Source organism: Tasmannia lanceolata, unplaced genomic scaffold (assembly GCF_043159265.1).
Source record: "Tasmannia lanceolata isolate RefF3 unplaced genomic scaffold, GAP_Taslan_0.1 ptg000013l, whole genome shotgun sequence".
In the NCBI taxonomy this organism is placed as follows: domain Eukaryota; kingdom Viridiplantae; phylum Streptophyta; class Magnoliopsida; order Canellales; family Winteraceae; genus Tasmannia; species Tasmannia lanceolata.
This window is the reverse complement of record NW_027518690.1, coordinates 25137128-25147501: the sequence shown is the minus strand read 5'-3', so window position 1 is coordinate 25147501 and position 10374 is coordinate 25137128.

Sequence of the window (10374 nt, the reverse complement as noted above, 5' to 3'; positions counted from 1 at the left end):
GAGAAAAATTAGCACAAGCAACCAATTTGAGAGGAAATACACGATTCTCCTCAACCCAAAACAGAGGTGCGCGTCCCCAAAAAGAAGGCTTTGAGGTGGGGCCCACTGATTGAGTTGCCTTGCTCACAAAGTTTTCTTAAATAAAAGACTTTAATGGAAACAAACCCTAGAGATAATTATGGAAACTTAACTAATCACTATGATAGGCTTGGGAGGAGAATTAATAGGAGTGGAAAGTTAGCAAGATTGAGATCTTTAAAAAGAAAGAAAAGAATATATATTGGATTCCCTACCTCTCACGTCCAAAAAGTTGGACACCCAATTCTCTCTCCCTGTACCTCTCGCCCAACTCTCTCTCTCTCTCTCTCTCTCACTCATACATACACACCCCCAGTAGCAAGAATAGAAGAAACAAAGAGAGATCTAGTACCTTCAAGCCCTAAGTTGATTACAAGTAAGTGTTCTTTTCTTATTTTTGTTTTCATTTCACCTATGGTCGTTGATCATCAGTTGATGGCCACCATGTTAAATAATGGGATTTCTGGATGAATTTGTATCAACAGTTGATGACCCCATGTTAATTAAATAGAAATTTCCTTTGATAAATTGTGTCATCTGTTAATGGTCACCAGCTTATTTGAATGAATGTTAAATGAGTAGCTGTCGACAGTTGATTTGACCATGATCATACAAACGATGTGTAAGTATTTATATATGTATAGTTATACAAGTATTTATATATGTATAGTTTTAGTATATGTCAGTTGGAAGACTATATACTTTAAATAAGACAATTCTAGTCTTACAAATCTAATGAAACTACACTTTATACTTATATAGCATTATTTCTTTTTAAGCCAGATCTACGTATTATTGGTTTATCAAAGCCTGAAATTTTCGAATGTTCTTTCATTTTAATAGTTCTATATGTTTTATATAGCATTAGTTTTTCAAAATGAAACTAAGAATATTTTAAATCTAAACAGTCGTGCGTATGTTTTTTTTTTTTTAATACGAAATGAATTCTTTGTATGTTAGTATCTCATCAGTTGTGTATGCATTGGTCTCTTTCAATGATTTTTGGGTGCAAGATTTTTATCTCACCATCTGTATGCAATGATTCTTCAAAATGAGTTTGGTGTATGATTTATAACTTATCAGGTCTATGTTTATGGACCTCTTGAAAAAGGTTTTTGTTTATATTTACAACTCATCGGTTTTATGTGCAAAAGACTCGTTAAATGATTAGTTTTAATACTATGACATACGATCTTCAGAACATGAGATAGTTAATACAAGGAACTGTTTCACATGTATTTTTTATATGCAAATAATTAGTTTTGTTACTAGTGGTGCATGTGCTACTATGAATCCAAGAAAAATATGTTATACCATAGTTTTTAGCATAATTTCACGGATCTCAATTTAATCAGTTTGGTACGGATCATATATATATATATATATATATATATATATATATATATATATATGTATGGGAAAGCATTTTCTAAGCGATACCTCAGATAAGTTATCTGAGCAAGAGCTCAAAAAATCATGTGGGCCCACATTGTTTGGATGATCCAAAGCATTCATTTGATAGGCCCTTATATGGATAGGGTGTGCCCAAAAAATCAGCTCCATAGGATCATCCTAACTCTTCGATTTTTGGAGGTTAAAATGGACAGATTTGTGGAGGTTTATACCCATCCACAAATCGAAGTGTTAGGATAATCATGTGGACCAGATTTTTTGTTCACACTCTATCTATCTTTGGACTATCCAAATGAATGCTTTGGATCATCCAAACAATGTGGGCCCATATGTTTTTTTGAGCTCTTCCACAAATAACTTATCTGAGGTATCATGCAGAAAACATTTCCCCTATATATAATATATATATATATATATATATATATATATATATTTGTAAGCCCAAGGGTCTACTCTCCAATCTTGTTTTGATGATTCTAAACATAATTGATTGTGTTTTTGAATACTAATCAATTTGCTTTGAAGTGTTGTGTTTAAGATAGGATTGATCATTGAAGAAACCAACACACAACATAGTCATGCTTGAAGATGTACCCAACAAGAGTCAAAGGAGCTAAGTGGAGCTCACATCATCACTCAAGCAAGCATACAAAGATGGAAGATCAATTGAAGACCAAAGCTAAAGACGAATTGAAGGTTGCATAGGTATCCTTGTACATCCCTTCTCTTTAGATTTTCAAGTCAAGGCAAAACGTTTTCAAAGTGTTTTTCAAAATTATTTTCACACAACACTTAAAGAACTTCAACGGTTTAGTGAATGATTATGTGGTGGACCAACATGTTGGGACCCTCATAAACATTCCATAATTATCATAGGAGTTGAGTTCCAAAAGCCAAAAATCAAACAAGAAATAAAATCTCAAAATATACAGATTTTTAGGCTTCTCGGAACTCCGAGATTTTTCTCAGAGCTCCGAGCTCGGAACTCCGAGAGTTCTCTCGGAACTCCAAGAAATGGTCCAGTAGCTTCTGGCCATTTTCTCGGAAATCCGAGAAACGGTCCAGTAGAATATTTTGTTCTTCTGGCCGTTTTCTCGGAACTCCGAGAATGTCTCGGAGCTACGAGAATGGTTCTCGGAACTCCGAGAATCTCGCGACAAGTAAGAATATAGCCGTTGGGATTTGAATTAATTTGTGAAATTTGATATTTCCACCCCCAAACGGTCATATTCTCTTGAGAGATTATAAATACAACATCTAGAGGATTTTTTCCTCTCTCTTGATCATTTGGAAAACATACTTGAGCATCAAAGAAAACTTGCAATCTATTTGTGCTTGATATTTTGTTTTCTTCCCAAAACTTGCCTTGCACTTGCAAATTTCTTGAGTTGGGATACTTAGAGCTTTCACTTGCAACTACCATCATTGAAGAGCAATCAAGGATCTACAAAGAGCATCAAGCTTTCAAGAAGAAGCCAAGCTATTCAATCTTCACTTCTTGTATAGGTGGCTAGGGCATTCCTTTTTTAATTCCCTAGAGAGCAACCGCTTAGAACTCGGCGGAGAAGGATAGTCTTTGTAAAGGTGTAAGGGCATCCTCATTTAATATCCCTTGGAAGTGTAACCGCCTCGGAGCCGGGCATCGTGGAGGTCTCCAATAGTGGAAATCCTTAAGGACGATCTTAAGAAGAGTGGAGTGGGGCTTTGCCCGAACCACTATACATCGATGTGTTCTTTCTTGTATTGCACTTTCATTATTGTTTTTGGTTTGGCATTTCATTTTGCTTTCAATTATTTTTTCACTAACCAAATATTTAATTAAGTGAAGAAAAATTCCAATTAGGGTTCATAGGTAATTTTTCAAAAGAGCTAATTTAGTGTTAAAATCAATTCACCCCCCCTCTTGAGTATTTCAATTGGTATCAGAGCCTCGTCTCTAATTTTTAGAAAACCCTAACCGGTCTAGAGTAAAGATTCTAAAATGGCAAACTACCCTCAACACCATGAAGGTTATTCAAACACTAGGCCACCCTATTTTGATGGAACAAACTATGGTTTTTGGAAAACTAAAATGAAAATCTTTTTAACCCAAGATTATCAAATGTGGAGAGCCATTAATAATGAATACATATTACCCACAAGAAACCTAAATGATTGGATCGAAGCCGAACAACAAGCTTCTAATTATAATGCCAAATCTATGAATTCCCTTATTTGTGCTCTATCTCCCGGAGAATTCAATAGAGTATCAAATTTAAATTCGGCTAAGGAAATTTGGGATACCTTAGAAGTCACCCATGAAGGAACCAATCAAGTCAAAGAATCTAAAATGAACCATCTTTTTCGGCAATATGAACTCTTTCAAATGACACCCGATGAAACAATTGCCGACATGTACACTAGATTCACCAATCTTGTAAATGGACTAAGGGGTCTTGGAAAATAATTTTCCAATAGAGATTTAGTGACTAAAATCCTTAGGTCCCTACCTTTGTCTTGGGAATCCAAAACCTCCGCAATCACCGAAGCCAAGGATATGAACACATTGAACCTAGATGAACTAATAGGGTCCTTGATCACCCATGAAATGATTTTCAAAACAAAAGCACCCGAAATTGAAACTAAAATTGAAAAAGGAAAAGGAATTGCTTTTGCATGTAATGTAGGTGAAAATGAAGATGCAAAGGAAGACATGGAAGATGAAGTTGCCCTCCTAACAAGAAGGATCAAATTCTTACAAAGGAACATGGGAGGCATGAAAAATAGAAGGACAAATCCCCCATTCAAGAAGAAAGAAGAACTTGGTGATGGATCTTCTCAACCCCGATGCTACGGTTGCAAGAAGCTTGGACACATTCGCCCGGATTGTCCACTCAACAATGATCCTACTTCAAATAACCGCTTCAAGAGAAGGCAAGAAAGGAATGACCGCCACGTGAGATGAGGAAATTGAAAGCGAAGGTGAACAAAATGATGGCGAAGATTGCTTGATGGCAAGGAATGTGTGCTTCATGGCCTCAACAAACGACAATAACGAGGTAAACACTTTAAATGATGTCATTGTTTTAAAAGAAGTTCTTGATTCCTTACAAAATGCAAATGATGAACTTGAAATTCAATTTGATAAAATTGCATCACTTGAAAATTCTCTTGCTAACATGACAAAAGAATTTGGTTGGTTAAAGAAAGATCATGAATTTCTAGATGATAAAAATGAAAAATACAAAGTAAAAATTCATGAGTTAAATGCTTCTATCAAAATCTTAAATGAAAACCGACAAGAACTGTCTAATGAAAACAACAAGCTAAAGCATGAAAATGGTAGACTATCCTTTGAATATGATGAACTAAAAAAACTTTTTGAAAAATTTGAAAATAGTTCATTGAAATTGGATAAGCTTGTTAATCTTCAAAGAATGTCAAGTGACAAAAGTGGACTTGGACATAAATGGAATACCACAATATCTAACTATAAAAACAAACTTGAAAAGGTTTCTTCTAGCGGTACTAAAATTTGCTTTTATTGTGGTCTAGAAGGTCATTATAAGGTAGCTTGCTTGCATGCTAAACAAGATAAGATCAAGTTGAACTCTAAAGTGAAAATAAATGAACATAGCAAGATTAGGAAGATTTGGGTACCTAAGGGATCTCACTTGCCTATTCATATGTAGGTATGCCTTAAAAGCCACGACAAGAGGAACACATGGTACCTTGATAGTGGATGCTCTAGACACATGACTGGAGACCTTACTCAATTCGCATCGCTATCACTCAAGGATGGTGGAGAAGTTACCTTTGGAGATGATAAGAAAGGAAAAGTCAAAGGTGAAGGCACCATAGGTAACTCTACCTCTCCCATACATGATGTACTCTTTGTTGATGGCTTGTCCCATAATCTTATTAGCATTAGTCAATTATGTGATAATGGTTTTGAAGTTGTCTTCAATCCCGATAAATGCATTGTTAAAAATAAGATAGATGGAGAAGTAAAATTCATAGGTTCTAGAGACAATAACATTTACACAATTGGACTAGATGATCTTAGACTCCAAAATGTGACTTGTCTTAATGCCATTAGTGAGGATTCTTGGCTATGGCATAGGAGGTTGGGTCATGCCGGAATGGATCTCATTTCGACCCTCTCCTCAAAAGAAATTGTTAGAGGATTGCCTAAGTTCAAATATACCAAAGATCACATTTGTAGAACTTGTCAATTAGGAAAACAATTAAAGAGCTCATTTCCACCTAAAAATATGATCTCAACTTCCTACCCCTTGGAGCTACTTCATATGAATCTTTTTGGACCAATGAAGACTAGTAGCCTAGGTGGAAAGAGGTACGTGTTTGTAGTTGTGGATGACTACTCACGATTTACTTGGGTCATATTTCTAGCACACAAAGATGAAACTTATGAAAACTTCCTTATATTGTGCAATCAAATACAAAATGAAAGAGGTATTGCTATCTCTTACATTAGAAGTGATCATGGAACGGAATTTGAAAATGTACATTTTGACACTTATTGTAATGAACATGGCATAAAACATAATTTTTCTGCACCTAGAACACCTCAACAAAATGGAGTAGTAGAAAGAAAGAATCGAACTCTCTAAGAAATGGCTAGAACAATGTTACATGAAAATGATCTCCTTAGATATTTTTGGGCGGAAGCGGTTAGCACCGCTTGCTATATCATAAACAGGGTATATTTAAGGCCAATTTCTAAGAAATCACCATATGAGCTTTGGAAAAACTTGAAACCAAATATAAGCTATTTTAGAGTGTTTGGATGTAAATGCTTCATTTTAAACATCAAAGATAATCTACACAAATTTGATAGGAAGTCGAATGATGGAATATTCTTAGGGTATTCTTCTCATAGCAAGGCATATAGATTATTTAATAGGAGAACCCTAGTGGTAGAAGAATCCATGCATGTGACATTTGATGAAAGAGAGCCAACACCTCAAGAAATGCCACATGATGAGGATGAACCTAATGAACATCTCTTACCTAAGTTAAGCGCCCCTCCTCATGCATCTACAAGTCATACACTACCTAGTGAGGAAGTAGAAAATGAAAATGACAACTCATTACCTAGGGATAGGAGAACATTGGTAGATCATCCTGAATCTCAAATTTTAGGTGATGCCACATCGCCAGTGAGAACTAGATCATACTATCGTAGTGTGAGCAACAACTTGGCGTTCCTATCCGAATTATAACCAAAATCCATCAAGGAAGGTGAAAAGGATGAATATTGGTTGATGGCCATGCAAGAAGAGTTAAGTCAATTCGAAAGGAACAAGGTGTGGAGGCTAGTGCCTAGACCTAGTGATCATCCAGTCATTGGCACGAGATGGGTGTATAGAAATAAATTGGATGAAAATGGAATTATCACTAGAAATAAAGCTAGGTTGGTAGCCCAAGGGTACAATCAGGATGAGGGAATAGACTATGATGAGACATTTGCTCCTGTTGCCCGTATGGAGGCTATTAGGATACTCTTGGCATATGCATCTCATAAAGGATTTAAATTATATCAAATGGATGTCAAAAGTGCCTTCCTAAATGGCTATATCCAAGAGGAAGTGTATATTGAGCAACCTCCAGGTTTTGAAGACTTCAAACATCCAAATCATGTCTTCAGACTTGATAAAGCCTTGTATGGGTTAAAGCAAGCTCCTAGAGCTTGGTATGAGAGGCTTTGCACTTTCTTGGTTGAAAAAGGATTTGAGGTGGGAAAGGTGGATAAAACATTATTTATCAAAAGAGAAAATCAAGATATCCTTCTTGTCCAGATATATGTAGATGATATCATATGTGGCTCAACCAATCAAAAATTATGTGATGAATTTGCAACTTTAATGAAAAATGAATTTGAAATGAGCATGATGGGCGAGTTAACCTACTTCTTAGGACTCCAAATTAAACAATACAAAAATGGAATATTTTTAAATCAAGAAAAATATACAAAGGAGTTATTAAAGAAGTATGGCATGGATAGCAGTAAGACATCAAGAATTCTCATGAGTATTACTGCTAAGCTAGAAAAGGATGAATTTGACAAATCTGTGGATCAGAAATTGTATAGGGGTATGATAGGTAGTTTGCTCTATTTGATAGCCAGCAGACCAAACATTATGTTTACTGTCTGTCTCTGTGCTCGATTTCAATCGGATCCTAAAGAGTCTCACCTATCAGCAGTTAAGAAGATCTTCAAGTACTTAAGAGGAACCCAAAGTCTAGGACTGTGGTATGAAAGATCATCTTCCTTCACTCTCATCGGATATTCAGATGCAGACTTTGCTGGATGTAGAGTAGATAGGAAAAGCACTAGTGGGACTTGCCAATTCTTGGGTAAATCACTTGTTTCATGGTTTAGCAAGAAGCAAAATTCAGTAGCTCTGTCCACAACAGAAGCAGAATATGTGGCAGCTGGAGCTTGCTGTGCTCAAGTCCTATGGATGAAAAGCACATTGATGGACTATGCAATCAAAATAGAAAATATTCTCATCCAATGTGACAATACTAGTGCTATAAGCTTAACAAAGAACCCCATACAACACTCAAGAACAAAACACATTGAGATTAGGCACCACTTCATCAGAGATCACTCACAAAAAGGGGATATTTGCTTAAAATATATCAACACTGAAGATCAATTAGCGGATATCTTTACAAAACCCCTTAGTGATGATAGAATTTGTTATATCCAAAGTGCCTTAAACATTTGGAGTGCGGATCAAGTCAAAGAAATTGCCAAATAAATACTTTGTGCCTTTCACCAGCTTATCTATATAGTATTTATACATATCATCGTTGTTTGGTAGTATCTGCATGAATGAGATGTCAAATATTAATCTTAAAAATCACTCAATTGATACTCTTAGCCTTCTTAGTTTTCTAAGTTGGAGAGGTATCTTCACTTTAATTAAAAATACCTAACAATTTGACATTTGTCAACATCTTGATCATGAACAGGTATATGTGCATTACTTGGCTATATATTTCTATACCATAAGCATTGATTTAGGGGGAGTTATCTACTCCTAAATTTTTTTTTACACCCTTTCTGTCGATGACAAAAGGGGGAGAAGGTTTGAAATTGATTATCTGTTCAATTGACTATATGCACCATATGCTTATAACTTGTATCATTTATCTGTGTGCATATATTGAGGGGGAGTTCCAGTATTCACTTGCCTACTATATCACTCCACACACACACCTCATAATCAATTTTGTTTGTCATCATCAAAAAGGAGGAGATTGTAAGCCCAAGGGTCTACTCTCCAATCTTGTTTTGATGATTCTAAACATAATTGATTGTGTTTTTGAATACTAATCAATTTGCTTTGAAGTGTTGTGTTTAAGATAGGATTGATCATTGAAGAAACCAACACACAACATGGTCATGCTTGAAGATGTACCCAACAAGAGTCAAAGGAGCTAAGTGGAGCTCACATCATCACTCAAGCAAGCATACAAAGATGGAAGATCAATTGAAGACCAAAGCTAAAGAGGAATTGAAGGTTGCATAGGTATCATTGTACATCCCTTCTCTTTAGATTTCCAAGTCAAGGCAAAACGTTTTCAAAGTGTTTTTCAAAATTGTTTTAACACAACACTTAAAGAACTTCAACGGTTTAGTGAATGATTATGTGGTGGACCAACATGTTGGGACCCTCATAAACATTCCATAATTATCATAGGAGTTGAGTTCCAAAAGCCAAAAATCAAACAAGAAATAAAATCTCAAAATATACAGATTTTTAGGCTTCTCGGAACTTTGAGATTTTTCTCGGAGCTCGGAACTCCGAGAGTTCTCTCGGAACTCCGAGAAATGGTCCAATAGCTTCTGGCCATTTTCTCGGAACTCCGAGAAATGGTCCAGTAGAATATTTTGTTCTTCTGGCCGTTTTCTCGGAGCTCCGAGAATGGTTCTCGGAACTCCGAGAACCTCGCGACAAGTAAGAATATAGCCGTTGGGATTTGAATTAATTTGTGAAATTTGATATTTCCACCCCCAAACGGTCATATTCTCTTGAGAGATTATAAATACAACATCTAGAGGATTTTTTCCCCTCTCTTGATCATTTGGAAAACATACTTGAGCATAAAAAACTTGCAATCTATTTGTGCTTGATATTTTGTTTTCTTCCCAAAACTTGCCTTGCAGTTGCAAATTTCTTGAGTTGGGATACTTAGAGCTTTCACTTGCAACTACCATCATTGAAGAGCAATCAAGGATCTACAAAGAGCATCAAGCTTTCAAGAAGAAGCCAAGCTATTCAATCTTCACTTCTTGTATAGGTGGCTAGGGCATTCCTTTTTTAATTCCCTAGAGAGCAACCGCTTAGAACTTGGCGGAGAAGGAGAGTCTTTGTAAAGGTGTAAGGGCATCCTCATTTAATATCCCTTGGAAGTGTAACCGCCTCGGAGCCGGGCATCGTGGAGGTCTCCAATAGTGGAAATCCTTAAGGACGATCTTAAGAAGAGTGGAGTAGTAGGGCTTTGCCCGAACCACTATACATCGGTGTGTTCTTTCTTGTCTTGCACTTTCATTATTGTTTTTGGTTTGGCATTTCATTTTGCTTTCAATTATTTTTGCACTAACCAAATATTTAATTAAGTGAAGAAAAATTCCAATTAGGGTTCATAGGTAATTTTTCAAAAGGGCTAATTTAGTGTTAAAATCAATTCACCCCCCCTCTTGAGTATTTCAATATTTAATCGAGGAATTTAAGTTGAGGGATTGAGATAAGATGTACAATGATCAGATAGTTTGTAAAACTCCTCGTATAGATTGGACTTAAAAGTTGTGTAATAAACGAAACACTTAGCATATGAATGATTCTTTGGTTTCAGTACTGTTGCTCC